This window comes from Protomyctophum bolini (assembly GCF_963924005.1).
Source record: "Protomyctophum bolini genome assembly, chromosome: 8".
Taxonomy (NCBI): domain Eukaryota; kingdom Metazoa; phylum Chordata; class Actinopteri; order Myctophiformes; family Myctophidae; genus Protomyctophum; species Protomyctophum bolini.
The window spans coordinates 12333165-12356380 of record NC_137869.1 but is presented as its reverse complement, the minus strand read 5'-3'; the positions used below and the strand labels follow the sequence as shown (position 1 = coordinate 12356380).

The window sequence follows — 23216 nt, the reverse complement described above, 5'->3', positions numbered from 1 at the left end:
CTGCACTCTCACTGGTGGGGCTAAAATAGAACAGAAAAATTATTGGCACTAATAAGATGCAGAGTGCCCTTTGGGCTAAGCATATTTCATGGCATTCCACTCATTAGCTTTTGACACATCCAAGTACAAGTGGAAATGTTGGCCTACGACTGGCACTAGACTAGAGGAAAGGGTCACCAAAACATCATGTTTCCTCTGGGAAGCATGAAGTTGCACAGAATATTCCCATGACAATACAGCCAGTAGGTAGTAGAGATAATGTTGTTTGGGAACAAAGTAATGGACAGATTGTCAGGCCAACAGATATGGTTATCCTTAGAGCCCTGCTGCTAGTGGCGATCGCAGCAATTTGTGCATTGAGAGTTGTGATCTGTTAGAATTGTTATGGATGTGCTTATTTACTCAGTGAATTAGTAGTAGTAGTAAGTAGCCTTGCCGAGCCATGAGGCCCATAGGGCAGGAGCCTATCTCCTGTTTCTGTAGCGTGAGGCAGCTTGAGGCAGTACACCCTCTGGACATGACGCTAGTATGTCGCAGGGACTTACCCCCAATCCAACCCTTGATGCTGAGTGTCAAGCAGGGAGGCACTGTGTCCCATTTTTAGAGTCTTTGGTATGACCCGGCCGGGGATTGAACCCCAACCTCCCAGTCTCAGGGCGGACACTCTACCCACAAGGCCACTGAGCTGGTATGACCAGTGAATTAAACAACCTTAATCCGCACACAGCTCAAACTGTTCTGTAATGACCAAAAAACCCCATCAAAGTATCTCATCGGCCGGTGTTTGTCTCAGCCAGCCTCGCACTCTCTTCAGGTTTGCTTCTGATGGGATCAATGTCCCTTCCCCCTCACCTCGACCTCTTAATTTCCTTTTCTGATTGGAGTGATGACTCATCGCTTTCTCATTACCCCCCCCTCCATCATTGCAATTTTCCCATCATGATAGTGACTGCCATCTGCAGTTTTTCAGGCAATGAGATCATTGGGACAAACTTTGAATTGGAGACAAAACAAGCAGTCAGCCACAGGGAGTGTGTGCTGTTTTTCTTCCAAAAGCTTGTACCTGCAACAGTGAGACGTCATCAAAAATGTTCATTTCCATATGGGACCCATTTCCATATGGGTCCCATATAGTTGGCCCACCTGGCTCCCATTGGCCCACCTCTAACTGTGTGGACCTTTTGGTGTGGCTACAAAAGGCAAGAAAGCCTTCTAGAATGGAATTCTCCTTTAAGGTGCATTGTGGAGTTCAAAACATCACAAGGTGACTGTTCTCTCAAAAAAGGTTACTTGTTTGTACAACTTTGTAAGCCTTAAGGGTTGTAAGGCTTCTTCTTTTTGGTTTTTGGAGATGCAGAGTTTTCATCTCTTTTCTACAATACGGACATTCTTCTGAGCTGGTGGCTTTTCCCAGGCCTTAAGAGACAGGTTTGTATAGACTAGTGAGGAGGTGGGCAGTCCTGAGTCAATGGACAAGCCACAATGACTTTGGCACACAGAACCCTGGGTTTTTTCCATCTATCTCTCTTTCCTGCTTTTTTGTTCTTCCCATCTCTCTCTCTCCTCTACTCTGGCTCGACCCCTTCCTTCCTCTCTCTTTGTGGTGATGAAACTTTGAGGGCAATGGTCTAGTTGCTGTATCAATAAATTGCACTTAATTTCCCTGCTTAAGACAATATTGGACGAGATTAATTCATGATCACAGACCGCCTAGGGCGAGATTAGACGAGATAAGGGTTTATAATATGTTTATAATGTTTACGATTTTTTACCGGCTTTTGGCTTCACCGTCGCCATGCAACGGATCTCTTCCGCGTTGGCGACATCATCGATAATTTTCCATCCTCCTGTCCCGGCCTAGCGTGTATCCAAGAAACTCTTTGTATTGGAATTGAGCTCAGATTGAGGTGATCATACAAAACATCCATGTTATGGAAGGTGGTGACACCGGTGGTGTCGCTTCAAATGGGGACCGCGCAGGCTGAAAAGCCTGGCAGTGTGCGCCAACCACTAGATGGCACGGAATGTTAAAGCCCAAACCACACACCAAAGGGTTGGGTCGGGACAAAACGTTTTTTTAAAGTCAACCACACCAATGCAACTCCTTTGCAACTCAGTCAGTTGTCCCGACCCTACACACTTTGTGTGGTTTGGGCTTATATTAAGGCTACAGTTCTTTCCTGTTTTCATTGCTGTCTTCTACTGGTCCCGCACCTGCTCTAAATGGTAGTTAGATCTGTGCGATTACTACAACTACTATGTCATGTTTCTCAACGGTCCCAATAGCACCACAGCAGGACCAAGAAGAGATGAATAGAATTGAATGTCCACAAAGAGCCAATCCCCTGCCACCCACCCTGCTGGAGCCACACACAGTAGAACAGAAGATGAACTCCAGTCCAATGTGTGGCCACATCTCTGTGCCACTGCACCTGTGGTCCTTTTGTAAGAATGATTGAGTGTGTTTGTGTATTACCCTTGCCTTGCCACTCCAGGGCTGTGCCACGGCCCACGGGTAGGAAGCCTTCTCCATAATATCAGCTTGCCTGGGCACAGAGTCCAACTGTGATGCTTGGACCGTTAAGAATGGAACTGTGGAGGTGGGGCTTAAATTCTACTTGTGATTGGACTGTCAACTGTCAGTCAAGGAACTAGCCGTAAACGTTGAGGCTAATTTATACTTGTCATATGGATGGAAAAATGTTTTTTACTGAAAATACATTGTTACAGTTTAGCTTTCAGCCAACTACCATGACGGTAAACAGCTGACCACAGCAACACAACACAGCATCGTAATGAACACAGCCCCATTAGCCCTGATTATAATCGAAAGACAAACGGACCCTGCTGTAAAAAACGTCACAGCCCTGCATGGCCCAGCACAGCCTGTCATTTCACAGTGGAATTGAGCTACAGTAAATTATGTTGCTGGTGGGGTCAGGGTGTTATTCATGTCTGCGGGCATTATTGTGTGTGTGTGTGTGTGTGTGTGTGCGCACGCGCATGCGTCCACAGGTTAGGGTAGGTGTGCAAACTGTGCATATCCAGCCAGTGTGGATTATTATACTGTGTACACACACACACAGCATGAGCAACAGTAATGAAATCCCGTGCTGTCAGAAGGGCTTAGACCTGTTTCAGACAGTTTCCTTTCATATTCTCCATAAAAGCAGGTTTACTGTGCAGCATTGTAGCTATAATATAGACAGTCAACCGTAGTGACAGACTGTGCTGTATACTGTATAGGGCTGATCTCTACAACACGCTCTACCTCTCCACAACAAGCCACCACAGGAGAAAGGCTGCCTAAATATAGCGTGTTCATCTGGGATCTGTGTGTATAGCCCCCCTTCAATAAGAAAATTACATCTCAATGTCACTGAGGACTAAAAGCATGCTTTGAGAGGAGCTGCAAATGTCGGAGCCTTTCAGCTTCAGGTAATTAAAAACAACGTATAAAAACAAATAGCTTTTTTGAATGCAGTAGATGTGGAGCTACTGTACACGCTAAAGTCCTCTGTTCATTTAATATTCATCTTCTGTACTCTTGACACAAGCAGCAGTTAAGTAGTTAAGTTTGGAAAACATATAATTTTGGGCTAATTAGGCGTATGACAATAACATTCCCGGTGTGTAAGGAGCTTCAAAGTTAGTGTTAATGTGGTTAAGTGAACAGTCAAGAATAGATCAGTGTAATGCCATGTCCATCCATATGTTTGCTTGTTGTACCTAGTGTAAAATAATTGCTTGGGGCACACAAGTCTTATGTGTAGGAGGGCTTGCAGCTACAGAAGAGACATAGCCTATGTACGTGTTGGTTCGTTTCCATATCTGAGATAATTTGAGTTTTTAAAATTGGCACAGCAGATTGTCCTGATAATTATATGCAATGCAGTATTTACCTGCATGCACTTCACTCAAATGGAATACTTATATCTACACAGTGGATCCAAATCCATTTGTGTGATAGCTGGCCACTACTGATGAATAACAGGAGTTAGGCCTACAAGACAGCACTCCCCTCCCCTTGACGTATACTGTACCTAACATAAAGTACTAGTCAAACTACTAGCGTTCATCTTTTGTTGGATATTCCACCATAATGGGACGCATGTGTATAATGGCAAGGGGTGGGGTCAGGTCTGGAATCGTTGGAGAAGCTTGTGCCTGATTTACACTTGGTTACGAGCCAATTAGCGCACCGGAAATAGCTGATCTATAAGCTCACAATGCGTCACACTTCAGTGTGTTTAAGCTTGTAGTAGACCAATATTATATTCAGGCCTTGTATTGCAAAGTGCGTCTTTAAATGAAGACATAAAACAAGTCTGTGTAGTTTCCTTTTTCTCTTTTCTTTTCCCAACACAAAATATTCAGTGAAACAATTCCATTTCTGGTTTTCCATATCCTTAAATGCTACAGTTTGTCTATTATTTACTTCCCGATGTAGCTTTTTTGCTTAACAAAAATCCATTGCAATCAAATGTATTATTCATCTGTGCCTCATAGTACAGCGATTATGAAATTCATTGTAATACCAACTCCGGGTAAATGCATTATTGATGATAGATAACGATGTTGAATTAGCATAAGGTAAAGGCTTGTGCCTGCCTTGAGCACTCACTCTTGCATAGCGTTTAAATATTTTAGCCGGCCGACCCCTGTGCGTTGTAATGAGGAATCTGTTTTTACAAGCTTTTATTTCCTCTAAAGAGTGGACCCCCCACCCCCCATCTCCTTTAGGCTGAACAATGAGCAAGCTCTTTTCACTGTTTGCTTTATACTGTATGTGTGCATGAGTATGAGCATGCATAATGTGAATTAGTCCCTATGCATGTGTGTATTAGAGGCAGCAGTGTGTACATTTATGCTGTTACTGTTGTAATTTGTAGACTTGTGTGATTGTATAGTGTGCAAATCTGCATGGCATAATTTGCATGTGTACAGTAGCTTTGCGTTTGTATTCTTTATATCCCTGACAGTTGCAGGGCCATTAACCACATGAACCCTATTCTGAACTCTATTCTGGGCATGAACATGCTGTAACAATACTGTAGCTGAACACCCGCCCCTTTCCCCTCTGCAGCAGCAGATAAAACCAACAAAAATCAGAGCAGCAAAGCATTCAACTTTGCTGCTGTCGCTGTGTGGCGATACAGTAACAGAGTGGCAGCCAACCAGTGCTCTAGGGGCTGATAGCAGCACTTTTAGACTCCTATAATTGTTTTCAAGGTTCTTTATTATTTGTCTCCCGAGGAAGAAATTAGTCTTAAACAAAGGGCCCGCATGCAAGTGTAGCCCTTATGCCCATGTCGCCGCAGTGCAGCGCCAATACATCTTTCTTGCATCAAAGCTAAAGTAGACACAGGGTGTGTGTGTGTGTGTGGGGGGGGGGGGGGGGGGGGGTTATAATGATTGATATGTGTAATGTCTAGCCCACTGTAGGGTTCCCTGCCTATCATGCCAGAGACGTTCTCAGATTATGTTATCTTGCCACAGCAATCACAGGTTGTAGAGATTCAGAGCTGTCTACTCATTTGTCTCTCCTCTCTTCTCATCGTTTGTTCTCTGTTTCCGAGGGGTGGGGTGGGGGGCTCCATTTAGGCAAGGAGGGTGTACAGTAAAAATCTGGCAGAGGGGAAATGAGGATACTTTATCACGTTCTGATCTTGATATGGTACAAATTGCTATTTCTAGGATGCCTGCAATATGCCACCTGTCTCTCTTCCCTTCCCCACGGAAGGGTCTCCTGATCTACTGATTTTTCATTATTTATGTCTTATCACCTACTGCCTCTCCACCTCTCCTTCTCCTTGTCTCTCTCAACTCTGTTTACGTCTCCTCTTCCCTCCTCTTTCTTCTCCCTCTCTCTTCAACTCTGCTTTCATATCCTCCTGGGACATCCATAAACAGCGGTGCGTATATTGCTGTCACCGTTCATTTCTTTACCCGTCCATAAAGCACATGTGACAGGTCGTCCATTTCCCCTCCAGATAATGTTGTCTTTGTTCATTTGTACCTGCGAGACGTGTATATTACCGCCTGTCTCTGCTTTTTCCCCTCCCCTGTGCTTATGTCCCGGTCCGTATCTGAACGATGACACTAACATAATGGTTGAGACTGAGACGGGCAAGGAGGGGATGATAGTTTCAAACAAGCTTGGAGAGAGTGAAGAAGAGGAAGAGAGTGATGAACATATAGAAAAGCATGCATTAGCGTGCATGATTTTGTGCACGCTATCGTGCAGCCTTGCGTTTACTGCTGTTTCACCACTCGCTCAAGCGTGCCGTGGGCTTGGTGGCGTGGAGGCGCTCGGCACTGTGAGATGGTGCAAGGCAGCAGGTGTTGATGGTGTTCTGATGCCTGTGGTTGCCGTTAATGTGTGGCAGAGACTCTCTCTGTAAAATAATTAAGTACTCGTATATTTCACTCCAGTAATATAAAATACTCTTTACACATGGAGCAAGTTATGCAGTAACTTGTAACTAAAGCTATCAAATATTATTTGTGGTCTAAAAAAAGTACAATATTTGCCTTTGAGATGTAGTGGAGTAGAAGTGAAACACATTAGGCTACATAAGGATTAATAACCAGAGCATTTTACTGTTGGCCTATATCTCAGAGGGGAAAATAAAACCACAGAAGATTACATAGGCTACTATTATACAAAAGAGATGACACAGAGAAGCACAATGAGCAACAAAGGCATTAAAATATGCCAAAATGATCTTTTTCCACCAACAATAATCATCGATTGTGATTCATATTCATGATTTCAATATTCCGGAAAATAATTAGGATTATCATTTTGGTCAATCGAGCAGCCCTTGCACCACATATGTAGCCTACTCTCACATGTCTCATGTCTCACTCTCACGCAGGAGAGACAGAGAGTGATGCCTGCTGACAGGCACCACAGCCAAGGTCAAAGCCTTGCCTGTCTGTCTGTCTTGGTGGTATGGCTGACTGCAAATCAATATCACAATTATTTCAAACATTTGTCTCGATTACGATTAATGAACGATTATTTAATAAGAATTCATATATTATAATGAAAGTAGAAGATCTACAACTCGCGCATCATGGCGTCAACAAAGTATAATACAGGGCTTAGTGGTTCATCAGACTAATCAATTTAGTTGATTATAAAACATCTATTAGAATTATCGTGTACAAATGCGATGTAGAAACCAGGCTAAGGAGTAATCCTTGCCTAGCACCCTTTAGCCTGCCTTCCATGTGATTCTGTTCCAAAGTGTGCTTGTGTCAAAAGAGGGATGACAACTCTGGCGACTCTTAACCAGTCCTGTGGGACCTGGTGGCCTACTAACCGCCTTCCACACCCACACGTACTGAAAACAACACTATAGTGCACTGATGCACACGCATGCACACACGCACGGCGCACACACGCATGCACATATCACAGAGAAGATTGTGTGCCCATCTCAATGCTTATATTCAGGCCAGGTGCTGGATGTCAGGCATCAAGGAAGAGTTGTATCAGTTTGTAGATCTCTAAAACTTATTTTATTTTAAGGCAACAGAAATGCAACGTTTCGACCGACTAGGTCTTCATCAGGCAAAGGACTCATGCACATAAACATATCACACTATATCATTCAACCATAATGTATGTGTGTGCGTGCGTGCGGGTGTGCGTTTGCATACACAGTATGTGTATGTGAACAACGTTTGTGCCACTTGTTTGTATTGTACAATGTGCATGTTTATTTTCACGTAATCTTTAGTGCCCTCGTACATTGACACAGTCCCATTCAAAACCCATACAGTTCAATTCTAAAATCCCTGTAATACAGACCACCAGTATTACCACAATCATCTGAGTGAAAGAGGGGACCGTAATGCTTTTTGCATGGACTGTTGTCATCAGGGTCATTTGTACTGTAGCAGTGTAGCTATACTGCACTGCCAGTCGATACCAAAGAAAATCTTAAAGCCATTTGGGTGTAGTTTAGAAAGAAGAGGGAAAAAACGTGGACCCAAGTATAGTGTTTTTGTCAGGTGAAACCTGACCTATGTCTTACTCAAATTTAACAGAGACAAGAACACAACGGAGACAGCGCTTCTTTTTTCACCTGACACATATCACTATGTTATCATTTCTTGTTTATGGACATTTTTAAAAGCTTCTGTCTCTCTCTGGTTTTCCTACTAGCAGTTCAGAAAGAAAGATGAGGAATATTAACTAGACAAAAGTACTGAGGTGGCCTTGAGATTATACTATACTACTAATACATTTCATTTTAAGGACATTTTCAAAACATGTTCACAACGTGCTACTATGCTCAATATATATAGATATATAGATATATATATAGATATACTATATCTCAATATAAGCAACGACCTTCAACACTTTACGTCTTTAAAACCACAGCATGTGGTCTCTATCATTCATAGGGTGCCAGAACTGGTTCTGATGATTACATGGCTGTGTTAGTGTTACCAGAGAAACACCTACAACTGGTTCTGATGATTACATGGCTGTGTTAGTGTTACCAGAGAAACACCTACAACTGGTTCTGATGATTACATGACTGTGTTAGTGACTTAATGTTACCAGAGAAACACCTACAACTGGTTCTGATGATTACATGGCTGTGTTAGTGTTACCAGAGAAACACCTACAACTGGTTCTGATGATTACATGGCTGTGTTAGTGACTTAATGTTACCAGAGAAACACCTACAACTTGTTCTGATGATTACATGGCTGTGTTAGTGTTACCAGAGAAACACCTACAACTGGTTCTGATGATTACATGGCTGTGTTAGTGACTTAATGTTACCAGAGAAACACCTACAACTGTGGCACTACAGCAACTAACTGAATTTCCTGGTGATGGTGGGAGTGGGGGGAGCTCAAGACTTATCCAATAATGCACCTCAGCACAGGAATGGCAAAGCGTTTTGGATTACACTTCTAATCCCTTCACCTCTGAAATAATTGACATACCACCCAGGTGCCCACAGATCATCCCATCACAATGTAGGGAGATTACCCTTCTTACGGGATCCAAGGAGGGAATTGGGAGGAACATTTGAAATCCTTTAATGAGGGACAGAGTGAAATGAGTCACGTCAGTTTCTCAAACGTCTTGCATGAATTCCCATGAACCACTTTCACCCTTGTGCATGTCACTGTATGCATTTTTGCAATTTTAGTAAAATGTAAAGGTGCACAAAGAGTAGGGGAGTTACATGGTACACAATCTGGCCAGTCAGGAGTTGAACTAGAGACCTGCTGAAGAAGGTGTGGTTTTTATTCCTTTGGATGGAATTAGTTTTTATTCTTTTGGATGTTTCAGCAGTATCAGTGAACATTCACTGCTGTCTAACCAGAAATGGAGGGAAAGTAAATGGTCTCTGAACCACCAGAGGACCATGATATTTGTACTACTTGATGAATATAAAGGTGGCTTTAGTACCCTGTCTAGACACAGTTCCTCACATGACGGATCATAATAGTTGTCGTAAATAGGGTGGAGATTGCCCATCAACATTTTCCCCGTAGCCTGTCTGGAGGAAATCATCAGACAGCAGAACGTTGCATATTAAATGATTAGATGGAGAAGAGCTGACGAACGGGGGAGGAGAGAGATTGAGCCACGCGCGCACAGACACACACCCACACCCACAAACGCACATGGGGAGGGTAAGCTGTTATGGTGGGCTTCATTCCATCCATTGCCTGGCACCGGTGAGAACAGAAGGCATTGGCATGAACACACACTATCATACACAGTCATTTATGCACGTGCATGTGTATTTGCATGCACGGGCATGAATGCACATATACAGTACTAACTCACACAAGCGCTCCTTGTCCTGCACCCTAATAACCCCCTCCTATGCAAATCTGCTCACACACAGATTGGACTGCCTGGCCTGGTTCCTGGCTTCACTCACTGTGCAAATTGAAGCCTTAAGGAATCCCATTGTAACTTTCCAGACTGAGAGAGGTGTGTGCGTGTGCGTGTGCGTGTGCGCGTGCGTGCGCATGTGCGAGAAAGAGAGAGAGAAAGAGACGGACAGACAGATTGGGGACAGAGAGGGCTTTTTTGGTATGCATGAAGACAAGTTACTGTGCAGTACTGTATGTGCGGTGTGCAATTTCAATAGGATAGAAAACTGGGATATCAGCCTTCCATTGCAACACGCAGCTGATTTCCATTTCTCTGAGCATATGGCGGCTGTGTCCCTCACGCAACCTCCACTCCAGCAACTGTGTCCCTCACGCAACCTCCGCTCCAGCAACTCGGCATGCACACGATACAGAGTAGTGGTTTGGTGCTGCTGCTGTAGCGAATACTGTACTGCTGATTGTGACTAAAAGAAGAGGGTTCCCTCTTTGCTGTGTGGGCATGGAATGGGATTGTCATTAATGTTGGTATTTTAGGCATGCCATTTACAGGCGAAAATATTGAAAAGAAATTACGGACAACTTTTGGAAATTTGCAAATTTGCTCATTTGTATCATTTCGCTGCGCGACATCGCCATGCCACAAAGTAGGAAAGGAAATTGAATTGCGATAATCATGAAATGATGCACTGCGGTAGAGGAGTCTCTTCAAAGAGACGACGGAGAATGTGATAACGTGGATCAGGATTCAATGTCATGCAGCTGCGGTTAAAGGGACTATTTTGGTCCAATCAACCTCTGAAGTAACTGCAGGAGGGATGCCGGCATCGAGGAGCTCATGCTAATCACACTCCGTGGGGGAAAGAAGTGCATGGCGCCACAAAGCAGTGGACACTTACATTGCCTTTAAATCACTAAAGGAAAGCCATTATGACTAATAAAACAGCTGCTGTGGCGTCCTGGTAGCTCAGCAGGTCATGGCGTTTTACCATGTACAGTATAGAATATATCTTGTCACTGTCAGGTGGAAACCTTGTATGTCCAAAACTGCTACTTTTCAGGAATTGGGGAAAAAAATCCTGTGGATTCAATGTAGTTATTTAGTCACAAGCTCTTAATTTTTTTCATTGGTTGAATATTTATAAAACCAACATACTTAATCACATCACAGCAGCAGATGTACAAGCTGTAGAACGGATATTTGTGCCTCTTTAGCGTGACACTGTTGTACGACAAAGTATTAATATTTATGAAAATAAAACCTGTCTGAAGTTAGTGGTGTTGGTACCCTAAACATACATAGGGATACAGGGACACAGACAGGAACATTGCTGTTCCTTGAATCCTTGCACCACTCAAAAACATAAAACGTTGAACCATGGAGATACAAGGTTTCTGCCCAACAGCAGCAATATGTAATGACATAACCTTAGTTTGAATTGGGTTTGTCTTTTGTGGTCTCTCTACCGATATTATAGTACCATTATCTCACCTGGGCTTGTAGTTTCAAGTGCTATTAAACATTTAGAGGTAGTGAATGATTGGATGATAAGCTATTGGATTGTCTGAGTCACTTTGCCCAAAGAAATCAAAGGTCTGTAAGACTGGCGTTTGTGTTTATGTGGATTTATAATAGCCCTACTACTAAGAACGTAGTAGCCAGGAAGCCACTGGGCTTTTTGTGTGTTTGGCACAGTAGGGAATTCAATTTAGGGCCATAAGCTTGTCGATTTAAGTTGATTAAATGCATTGTATTGCTTGGTCGGGTGGTAAACACAAGGAGATTCGTCTGTTACCATCAATAAGACGCCCTGAGGGCGAGAACGCATCCGCCTGGGTGAAGGCAGACTGCTGGGCGAGCGCTGGCACTTTGGCATGGGGGGTCAGATCAACATGGAATGATTTCTGCGTACAGGGTTTGAGATGAGATGAGATATACTTTATTGTCCCACATGGGGAAATTTGTCTTGGGCAAAAGTGCATTAGTACATACATCAACGCTTTTTAAAACAGACAGACAATACACAAAAGACAATACACAGTAGCAGCAAAGTACAAGTCACAAGAGTATCACAATAGAAGTGCAAGTTGCAATAAGAGAAGGTATATAATATATAAAAAAGTGCTAGAGTATTCACAGTTTATAGTACACAATCACAGTAAAGTGCAATAAATAACTGATGAAGGTCAAGTTTGATGAGGTCAGATGAACATTTGGGATGTCAGAACAGGTCAGCTCCATATATGGAGATCTAAGGGTGGCAGCGGGGGCAGTGTCTTGAGTGTACAGGGTTTGATGAGGTCTGGCCATATATGGAGCGTGTCTTGAGTGTACAGGGTTTGATGAGGTCAGATCAACACATGGAATGTCATAGGTCGGCGCCATATATGGAGATATAAGGGTGACAGCGGGGGCAGTGTCTTGAGTGTACAGGGTTTGATGAGGTCAGATCAACACATGGAATGTCAGAATAGGTCTGCGCCATATATGAAGACCTAAGGGTGACAGCGGGGGCAGTCTCTTGAGTGTACAGGGTTTGATGAGGTCAGATCAACACATGGAATGTCAGAATAGGTCTGCGCCATATATGGAGACCTAAGGGTGACAGCGGGGGCAGTCTCTTGAGTGTACAGGGTTTGATGAGGGCCCAGGTAGGACCGGGCCTTAATTTTCCTGTTGAGAACTCTAGTTTTCGCTGGACGGACAACGGACTGACTGACGGGACATGCTTTTTTTTCATAATAAATGCGACCTGCAGTCGCAATAAAACAATGTATAAGTATTTATAAACAACACAGAGATAGCCTGAGTATCAGACTGAATGTTACCCAAATCAGTTAAAAACAGATAGACATCGGCTGTAGTGTTTCCAGTAGCACGAGGAATACCATCTATCATTGTGTGTGATTGCAGTTAGTTATTATTTTACTCATTACTCATCATTCGACACATGCATCTGTATATAACATTCCTCAATACAGCATGAAAGGTGGGTAGTGGGTACATCACTGGTCTCAGATGTTTCACTTGTACTATAGTCTATCTGTGGAGTTTAAGCAATATTCTATTTTTCTATCATATTCAGTCTTTTTTTGTACACCAAATGTCTTCCAAGTGTCACACACTCACGTAAGATTTGCTATTTTCACTGAATCAACTGTTATGACATGCCAAAAAAAGGGATGCTAGGGTTTATGTTCTTGATTCTGAACATGATTCATTAAGGGTTCTGTTTGCCAGCATGAAGTTAACTACTGTATGTACGTACCATGCTGGCACACACTTTGGCTAGAGCTGTGATGTTCTAACTTCTGTCTATATAGCGACTAGCGAGAGACACTTGGAAAGCAAACCAGACACTTCAAAGGAAAGAGCTATTGATCAAGGTTAATGGTTTAAGGTCTTTTCTCCTTTTGACTTTCTCAACATGTCATACCCTATTTTGAACTGGATTGTATAGTATAATGGGCCGACTGGGCTCGGTGGGGAGTGTGGTTTGAAGAGACCTGACGCCCAGTGAGACACAGGTTGTGGTTAAACAGGGTACCGTTAAAAGAAAGTGTGGTTAGGTTATGGATCCATGTCAGACTAAATCGAGTGGAAAGAACATCTGGAGCTGAGCAAGCTGATCTCTTCTCCATCTAACCCTTCAAGGGGGGTCCGCACCATGGTCCTCAGCAATCAATAATCCATTAGCAAACAATTGAACAGGTACCGAACTGGTGATGTTTGGCTGGCCAGTGTTCTGCAACCCCTGGTTCACCCCACCCAATCTGACCCTTCAGGTTTGCATATGCTGATCTTGTACAGATGTGTCCTGTCAGCTTGAACTTGTCCCCCCCCCCCCCCCCCAGCGAGTCGTGAAATGAGATTTCCCTGCTATCATTATAAGAGAACGTCACATCTCTCTCTCTCTCTCTCTCTCTCTCTCTCTCTCTCTCAACGAACGGCTCACTGCTCTATCCCCCCCCCCTTGCACAGACATGTCCAACCATTACTGAGAAGGATCGATAGAGCTGTTGCATGCCGGTGTTGCGCAACTAAAATAGCCGATCTGCAAGCTCACAATGATTCACACTGCGAATTGTTGTGAGCATGTAAATTGGCTATTTTCAGTGTGCGACACAACAAAATATATCTAGCCCTTAAGCTGCCTACCGCCAATACAGTCAATGATGCTGAATGATGTAATGAGATGGGGACATGCTAAGCAGCTAAGGAGCGTGAGTTTAGCTAAGCGGTAGTGTGATGTGATTAGCTTAATAAAAAGGCTGTTTGCATATCTTTATAACAAGGGATCCTTTGATCTGGTTAATGGGCTGGAGGCAGAGTAAAGCCACGAGAGAGTGTGTTGCTATCCCTCCTGTGGAACTCCATCCTCTTAGCTGAGGGTTCAGGGGGTTTCCCCCATGATCTGACAGTGCCGCTCACTGGAGAAATTGAGCTCCATTGTTTCCACACTGGAGTCATTGATTACAATTCTTCAAAACATAAATAAGAATACAGGCTTGTATTGTGTATGAATTTTTGGTCAAAGATTGCAATCAATGAATATAGTGCATTGTTTTCTTTGTTTGATGCTCCTTATTAACCCTGAGAGCAATCTGATGTTGAAGGCCAACTATTCTAATCTTTTCCTGGATGTTGCTGTGGGCTGTGAGTGAAGGTACAGTATGCTATGATAGCAGGAGTTGTTTTGTTTGCCATTCCCTAGTGAATGCTACAAGATTCTGTTGGATCCCAAAAAGAAAGAGCAGAAAGAAATTAAATAATAATCTTAACTTGAAATTCTTTTGAAGTCAAATCTCAATCAATTGAACATCACATCAGGGCATCATCGGCAAATGTCTTTGAACATTTCGTCCTTACCTTGCTTGCTTGTCTTTGGGAGGATGAAAGTATGATTCAATTTGGAAAAAAAGGGCGTGTGTGTGTGTGTGTGTGTGTGTGTGTGTGGGGGGGGGGGGTTGCTAATTTAACTGGGATAATTTAACAGTGTTCACCACATTTCCCACATTTGCCAGAGGGCATGTTTTGACATCAAAGGGCCAACTGTCAGCCTTGGAGGGTTGCTGGTGAGCATACTGTGAATCGAAAGACGTCCATCTAGTGTTCACTGACTGTTACACTTGGAAACTGTCTTCTGGCCAGCAATGGCTCCTGCAATTCTAGTTATTGCTTTATCTGAATAAAACACATTAAATTCCACGAATTCCACAAAAGCACTGGTATGAACAGAAAAACATAAACCTTACCGGTCATGCAGGGCAAGAAAAAAAGAACACATCTTGTATACCGATTTCTGAGGATGCATTTGGCAGAATGTGTCCTTCTCAGCTGTCGTTAGAGGTTGTTGTTCCCAAGGCTAGTACCGTGTCTTTGTGAGGTGGCGTCCTGCTGTTCTTGCAGATTTCCAGGCTCTGGTGCCATGCCAGCCACACGGTGCCGTTTCCTTTGACCTGGGTACGCTCGCCTGGTGTGCCACCTGCCTTCGTCTGTGTATGATCTTGGGGTCTGTGTTACTATACAATCAACAGGAGATTTGGAGCCATTTGTGATCACATGCTGTTGATTAGATGCTGTTTTTATTTTTAGTTTCTTTTTTTGATCAAACCAAAGCCTGTCCGTTATATCGATTTGGCTGATATTTTACTTCAGATGTGTCTTTTTATAGACTACTTTTGTGTAGTTATTTACCAATAATATGCCTGAGGCATATTCTATAGTCTATACCATAAAAATAATTATTTAACTACCTTTAAACTCTATTCTGGGCGTGTTATTATAGGCAAAAATATATATTTCTAATTTAATCAAATACATCAAATATAGCATTTTTGGAAGCGTAATAGTACAATTTCAATAGACAATAATGATAGTGAGGGACATAGACACCAATAAAACCAAACAGATCACAACTTAATGAGAAATAGGAAGACAGGCATGACCTGAAGGGGAAAAGAGCAGGGATGTCAGGAGAAATATTGGGCAAACATTAAATAAATAAAGACTTGCCATCAAAGAGAGAATTCCAGTCCAAAGCTATGAGTGGAGCTCTCCACATGAATAATAGAATAAAAATACCTCTGATACATATATATTTTTTATATTTATAAAAACCCTTCAAACAAGCCTCAGGCAAATGTATTTTTGTAAAGGGAATACTTAGTGAGTATAAGGGCTGTCAAACGATAGTTGAAAGCTAATCAAATCGTAAAAAAATGACTATTAAAATGCAGCATCTCTTTATCAAAGATAAAAGTATCTGTCTTCCTTTCAAACATAGGCTAATTGGTTGAGCTAAAATGAGCCAAAATAAAGGGCAGGTAGCCTACCCAGGGTGTTACATCGCTGTGCTTTCCCCCCGCTATTTTCAATTATATATATTTGTGACAGATAAATTCATAAAGACTAGATCAGTCCCCGTTGAGAACGATGCAAGTCGTGAATGATGCAAGTTGGATACACCGTTGTACCTGTCCATTTTAACCCTTAAACCCTTATAACAATTATGCAATGTGAAGTGTAACTGCCGCATATGCTATTTACTGTAGATCTTGAATAACGACAAAAGTACAAATAAAATATATTTCATGGCTTTACATATTTTTGCTGAAGAAAATTGGACTCAGACTCCTGTCAATTTCCCCTGGATTAGTTACCTTCAAGCTTTTTTACTCACTCCAACACATCTTTTTTCTCTGTCTTCCTCTCTCTCTCTGCCTCTCTCTCTCTCTCTCTCTCTGCCTCTCTCTCTCTCTCTCTTTCTCTCTGCCTCTCTCTCTCTCTCTCTCTCTCTCTGCCTCTCTGCCTATCTCTCTCTCTGCCTCTCTCTCTCTGCCTCTCTCTCTGCCTATCTCTCTCTCTGCCTCTCTCTCTCTCTCTGCCTCTCTCTCTCTCTCTGCCTCTCTCTCTCTCTGCCTCTCTCTCTCTCTCTGCCTCTCTCTCTCTGCCTCTCTCTCTCTCTGCCTCTCTCTCTCTCTCTGCCTCTCTCTCTCTGCCTCTCTCTCTCTCTCTCAGACATGCTTCTCGTCACTGTGTCCTGCGACTGTGCTCCACCCTGTCACTCTCTTGAGAAGAATATACTTTAGTTGTCAAGAGATTGAAAGGATTTTAAAAGCAAAACTATTCAGGAATCCTGAATTGAACTGAACCGCTTTCTGTCAGCTTTAGCTGATGCTAAAAATCAAAGCATGTTTTAGATAAATGCATACCAAACTATCCAGGTTATACTTTCGTCTTACAACAGCTGTGTGAAAGCCACCCCACAGACGATACCAACACCTCCATTATTCTCCCTGCAGCGCTTCTTAGCCTATAACAGCATTAGAACTCTACGTGAAATAGTGCTCTCAGAAATGGCCATAGAAATGCCTTCTCGCCTCCAGTATCTTCTCGTCTTCACTTATCTTGGCTCATAAATTCTAGTCTTCATTTATTCTGTTTTATTCAGACAAGGAATAGTGATGTTTCTTTATGGTGCCCAACAGGATATGAGCTAGCTTGCCTTTCTTGGATAAACTGCACCTACATCCCATGCAGTCTCAATCAGACATAATGAGAACATTGTCTCCCGGCACTGTGGAGGAGCACGGCTTATCTCTGCTTTCACCATTAAGGCTGCTTATCGCCCCAGGAGCTGCCCGCTATCATTAGCACCTCCTCACAGCCAGTCAAGTTTTACTGTTTTACTGGATTGCTTTTTACTGTTTCCCTGTCTCTGCCCCTCTAGTCTTTTCATCTTTAATCTATCACTTTTCATGTGTCATTTGCGTCGCTTGCTTGGTTATCTTGTGTTCTTTATTCTCCATCTATCGCCCCTTCTATGTCCAGCTTTTAGTGTAATAACCCAGATTTTGTTTGTTTACACAAACATTAAATGCCATTGACAATGAATGGACAATTTTGAGTGCGTAACACAAACATTGATGACAAAGGTGAGGACGCAAATTCTAAAATGAGATGATGTATTGTGATGTACCTTCACACAGGTGTGATTTTTGTTGTGCTCATGACTTAAATTAAAAATCGAAGAGCGACTGACATAGAAGACCTTTTTAGAATCTGATCTCAGGTCAGAATGAAAACTGTCAGGATGTAGAAGACATTTTTTTTTATCTGATCTCAGGTCAGAATGGGTTAAAACGTTAATCCAAGCCACGCTGATCTTCATCGCTGCTATGGGGATGATGGTCTGTCCGTTCCCTAGGCTTACCCTTCAGGAGACGTTCCCAAAGTGGTCCATCCGTTCCCTATAGGCTTACCCTTCAGGAGAGGTTCCCAAAGTGGTCCATCCGTTCCCTATAGGCTTACCCTTCAGGAGACGTTCCCAAAGTGGTCCATCCGTTCCCTATAGGCTTACCCTTCAGGAGAGGTTCCCAAAGTGGTCCATCCGTTCCCTAGGCTTACCCTTCAGGAGAGGTTCCCAAAGTGGTCCATCCGTTCCCTAGGCTTACCCTTCAGGAGACGTTCCCAAAGTGGTCCATCCGTTCCCTAGGCTTACCCTTCAGGAGACGTTCCCAAAGTGGTCCATCCGTTCCCTATAGGCTTACCCTTCAGGAGAGGTTCCCAAAGTGGTCCATCCGTTCCCTAGACTTACCCTTCAGGAGAGGTTCCCAAAGTGGTCCATCCGTTCCCTAGACTTACCCTTCAGGAGAGTTTCCCAAAGTGGTCCATCCGTTCCCTAGGCTTACCCTTCAGGAGAGGTTCCCAAAGTGGTCCGTCCGTTCCCTAGGCTTACCCTTCAGGAGAGGTTCCCAAAGTGGTCCATCCGTTCCCTAGGCTTACCCTTCAGGAGAGGTTCCCAAAGTGCCAGAGGGGTTCGCGAAATATATATATATATATTTTTCCTTCTTTTTTTTTTGCCATTGAAAAAATAATAAATGTAATGTAGAGCCTACTGTACACCCTACTAGAATAAAGATGTAGTAATAAATGTAATGTAGAGCCTACACCCTACTAGAATAAAGATGTGTAAATATAGCTTCAGGTTTTGGAATGTGCTGAGATCAGTATGGTACTGAGAGTGCAAGAATATCCAGATGATTAGACAGTCTTTATGGTGGTTGTATTACATTAGATGTAATGTTCCAGTCACAACAGCTCTGGAATCTGTTTGTACACTGTATTTCATCCAGCAGATTTGCAAGTTTCTTGTTCAGTAATGTTTTCAAACTCCTTTTGGGTGTTTATAACCTGTGGAAAGTATGTGTCTCTGATGTCTTGGTTACATCTGACAGGTAGTTGGGAAGTGCAGCTCGATTTCCACCTCATTTCGAGTGCAGTGAATCTTCTCTTGAGAAGTTGGGAGACAGGTTTACCTGTGGCAGCCTCCCGCGTGTTCACTGAGTGCTCTGTACATACAGTATAGTGAAGGATTTCCTTAGGTTTTTCTCCCATTCCTCGATCCCTTTTGCGGGCATTGAGTCATTGGCACTAATTGTTGCCTGATTGCCAGAGGCAAATAAAGAATATTCTCAATCTCTGTCTCTGTCTGACACACAAACATGCATCAGCTTCCCAATCGTACACTGTCAGATGACTGAGACAAGCAACATCAACTGCAGGGGTTATAACAGAGAGCATGAAGGAATTCATTGCTTGCCGTTGTACAGCCTGGAATAAAACTTTGGATTTGTCTAGTTGGCATCAAAAAAAACAATCCTTGGAGCTTGTTATGTGACTTACAATGTTTATATAATTTTTCAGTTCTGGCGTTATAGGTCACCATATTCACACAACATTAATTTCCTCCCAACCCATGAATATGACGTGAGCAAATGGCTGCTGTGTGAATATACAGTAGCGATATTATTTGAACAACACCTGTAAAGGTCTGTTTGCTGCTCTGGTCACATACATCTGAATCCAGTACAGTGAATCTGAATACAGTGAACATGTCTTTGTATTATTATCTGCACGGAATACACGTTATTGTGAAACGATTTAAAAAGTCCTTAATGGCAATCTCGGTCAGGCTAAGGAGTGTTCTAGAATCTTAACTAAAAGACATCTACAGTACGTGTACCATAGATCAAGGGAGGGTTATGTTTCTTAAACCTTCCCTACCTATAGGACACAAATAAAGCCACACTGGGACTTATGAAAACACATTACTACTCTTGTCACTTGCTCCCCCATTTTGGCTGGCGACCCTCGTTTTAAGACGCGCTGATCTAGAAAAAACTCTTTACAGACAAAGAATAGAGATGCCTTTGGGAGGCGCCTTCAGGGGTTATGCTCGTAACTTTTGCCTTGGGCTTTTGTTCAGCATCAGCCATTACTGCCCAGTCATGGCCCTGGCTAGCTTTTGAAGCAACATCCTTTACGCCTTGTATTTGGCTTGCCTGCCAAAGAGAGAGGTGTGTGTGTGTGTGTGTGTGTGTGTGTGTGTGTGTGTGTGTGTGTGTGTGTGTGTGTGTGTGTGTGTGTGTGTGTGTGTGTGTGTGTGTGTGTGTGTGTGTGTGTGTGTGTGTGTGTGTGTGTGTGTGTGTGTGTGTGTGTGTGTGTGTGTGTGTGTGTGTGTGTGTGTGTGTGTGTGTGTGTGTGTGTGTGTGTGTGTGTGTGTGTGTGTGTGTGTGTGTGTGTGTGTGTGTGTGTGTGTGTGTGTGTGTGTGTGTGTGTGTGTGTGTGTGTGTGTGTGTGTGTGTGTGTGTGTGTGTGATGTCTGTCTAAGTGATGGGGAGGAGGTCTTTATGGAGTCTTAAGGCCCATGCTAGGGACAGAAGAGGGGACAACATTAATCTGAGAGTTCAAGCCTATAGTTGTCACCCTTTTTGGGGTGGGATTGGCTGGAGGGGGTTGACTTAGGGAGACTGACTTAAAGGCCTTGAGTCTGAACAATGCCTACCCTGTGTTGTGGGAAAAGGCAGGGAGTTCACAGTTCAACCCACCGCATACTTAGACCTTCACAGCTTCCCCTGCTTTTCTTCCTCCTTCTTTCTTTTCCCATCACTTGGTAGGCAGTTCCATGTATTCTGTCTATCCTCTGCTCCGCACTACTCTTACTTACCATTTCCCACCCTGCTCTGTTGCCCATTTTATTCTCTAACCAGGCCATGTGCAAATGTTACCCATATGCAGCCAGCTCTATCACTTCTGCTACTCTACTTTCAACAGTTTCAACAACTTTGTTTCTCCTCTTTGGGTAAAACCATTACTTTTCAGGAAATGGAAAATAATCAATTTATCCAATGTAGTTATCATTTAGTAACGCTGTTGTTCATACTTTAAAACCAACCCCTTTTTAAGGCATGTGCTTATAGGCAATTAACCATTTATAAAATGTTCAAATTGCAGATCTAAGCTCTCAATGTGTCAATGTGTTGTGAGCTTGCAGATCGGCTATTTTCACTACTTTTGACATACAACAAAATATAAAATAGGTCGTTAATTTATCTGTTCTCGACATTGACAATAATATTGTTTTAAGGACATATTATGTAGAGAGAGAGGGGGGAGAGAGAGGCAGAGAGAGAGAGAGAGAGAGAAAAACGACTGCGAGTCCAGGAAGAAGGAAATAATATTATGCAGAAAGAGGAGAGAAAGGTAGAGAGGGAGAATAGGAGGAGAGATCACCTCCAGACTGCTAGCTGAGGATTATTCTCCTTTCCGTTAAATCAAAATTTAATTCCATTTCTGGTTTTGACTGTAGTCCCCGCTTTCTCTCTCGGTAATACAATTAAGATCCATAAGCTTTTCCCAGGAATAAAGGGGGATGGAAGGGGGATCGTTCCATGCTTCAATGATATTGGGAAAAGGTGTGTGTGTGTGTGTGTGTGTGTGTGTGTGTGTGTGTGTGTGTGTGGTAAGAGAGGGAGAGGAAGGGACAAAATGACATGCAGGCTTGTCCCCCTCTACTCAATCTTTCTTTCTCTGTTTTTCTCAACTCTATTTTTCTCTCCCCTCAAAATAAAGGTACACTCACTGACCCACAGACATTTCCATTCACATGCCATTGTGTGCCATGGCGTTGCTGAGTATTGTTGTAGATAAAATGGTCTCAAGATCCCAGACAGGATGAAGTATATCAGGACACAGGACTCCGGCTCAACGGTTCAGACATCTTTCTTTATTCACATGTTTCCAGTCAGTTACAGCAACAGCATCACTGCATCCCCGTCCCTAACCATCAATGAAAAACCTTTCCCCTTTATTCCCTCCCAACCACACTCATGATAATAACCTAGACAGTCGGTAACAGGTGGTCCTATTAACACGTCCTTTCTTGGTCGGGGAAAAAGGAGAGAGTAGCAGGAAATGGTTACAAATACATTAGTATCTTTAAACATGGTAGTGGTCCTACTAACATGTCCTTTAATGGTTGTGAAAGGAGAGCAAGGTATAAGTGACACCTACTAGCACCTATAGGCAGGAAATGGTCCTGTTCAAAATGGGATAGGTACACAGATACAGTGGTATAATTAAGCATGGTGGCAGCTGTCAGATTGACAGCTGTCGGTCACTTGAAATGGTGGCTCAATGGTGAAGAATAGACCTTGTATGAGAAGCAAATATGATTGCATTCTAAAATTACCACCACAGTTTCTACTATCTAGTATAGGTCTATTGCTGTATATTTGGATGAGTCAGCTGCTGTTCTCTAACTACATACTTCTGACAAAGTCAAACTTTTGTTAGATTGTTTGTTGCAAAGCAGCGGTGTAATTTCTTGCTTGGTGTTTTTCCAGTTAGCTGAACAGACAATGTGATGTTGTTGTGCCTCAGTGCTGCTGTGATGCCTTGGTAATTGAAAGTGGATGAGACTGGCCGGGTCTAATGAGCCAGCCTCATTCAGTTCTGTTGGAGGAGAAGAGACTGGCCGGGTCTAATGAGCCAGCCTCATTCAGTTCTGTTGGAGGAGAAGAGACTGGCCGGGTCTAATGAGCCAGCCTCATTCAGTTCTGTTGGAGGAGAAGAGACTGGCCGGGTCTAATGAGCCAGCCTCATTCAGTTCTGTTGGAGGAGAAGCTTTGGAGGTGGCAGAGTTATATGCCACTTTGCTCTATTTTACAATAGGAAGATGTCAATCTCTTACAAATTGTTTTCACCATGAAACCAACAACCAGTCTTTTACATAGCTGGTCCCAGCATAATACTCTATTATTAACAGCTACCTGGCCACTGGGGTACCTTAAGCACGCAGTTGGTCCAGCCACACCTGAAAAAGGCTGTTTTAAGGATAATGTTGAATGTGCTAAATGACCTGACCGCCATCCCACTTTTTCTTAACCTGCAGTGTTTGATACTAGCATGGTTCTCAAACATTTTTAGAACCCCGCCCTTTGTTAAAATGTTTAACTCCGGGACGCCCAATGATCCACGCTATAAA

At 43.0% G+C, this 23216-nt stretch overlaps 1 protein-coding gene across 1 annotated transcript in view; it reads left to right on the top strand.

The window, feature by feature from the left end:
* The window catches only part of lrp8 (low density lipoprotein receptor-related protein 8, apolipoprotein e receptor), a gene marked incomplete at its 5' end in the record, with an annotated part of 176444 nt that overhangs the window by 39067 nt on the left and 114161 nt on the right, over positions 1 to 23216 (top strand). The gene's annotated exons all lie outside the window — the stretch shown is intronic.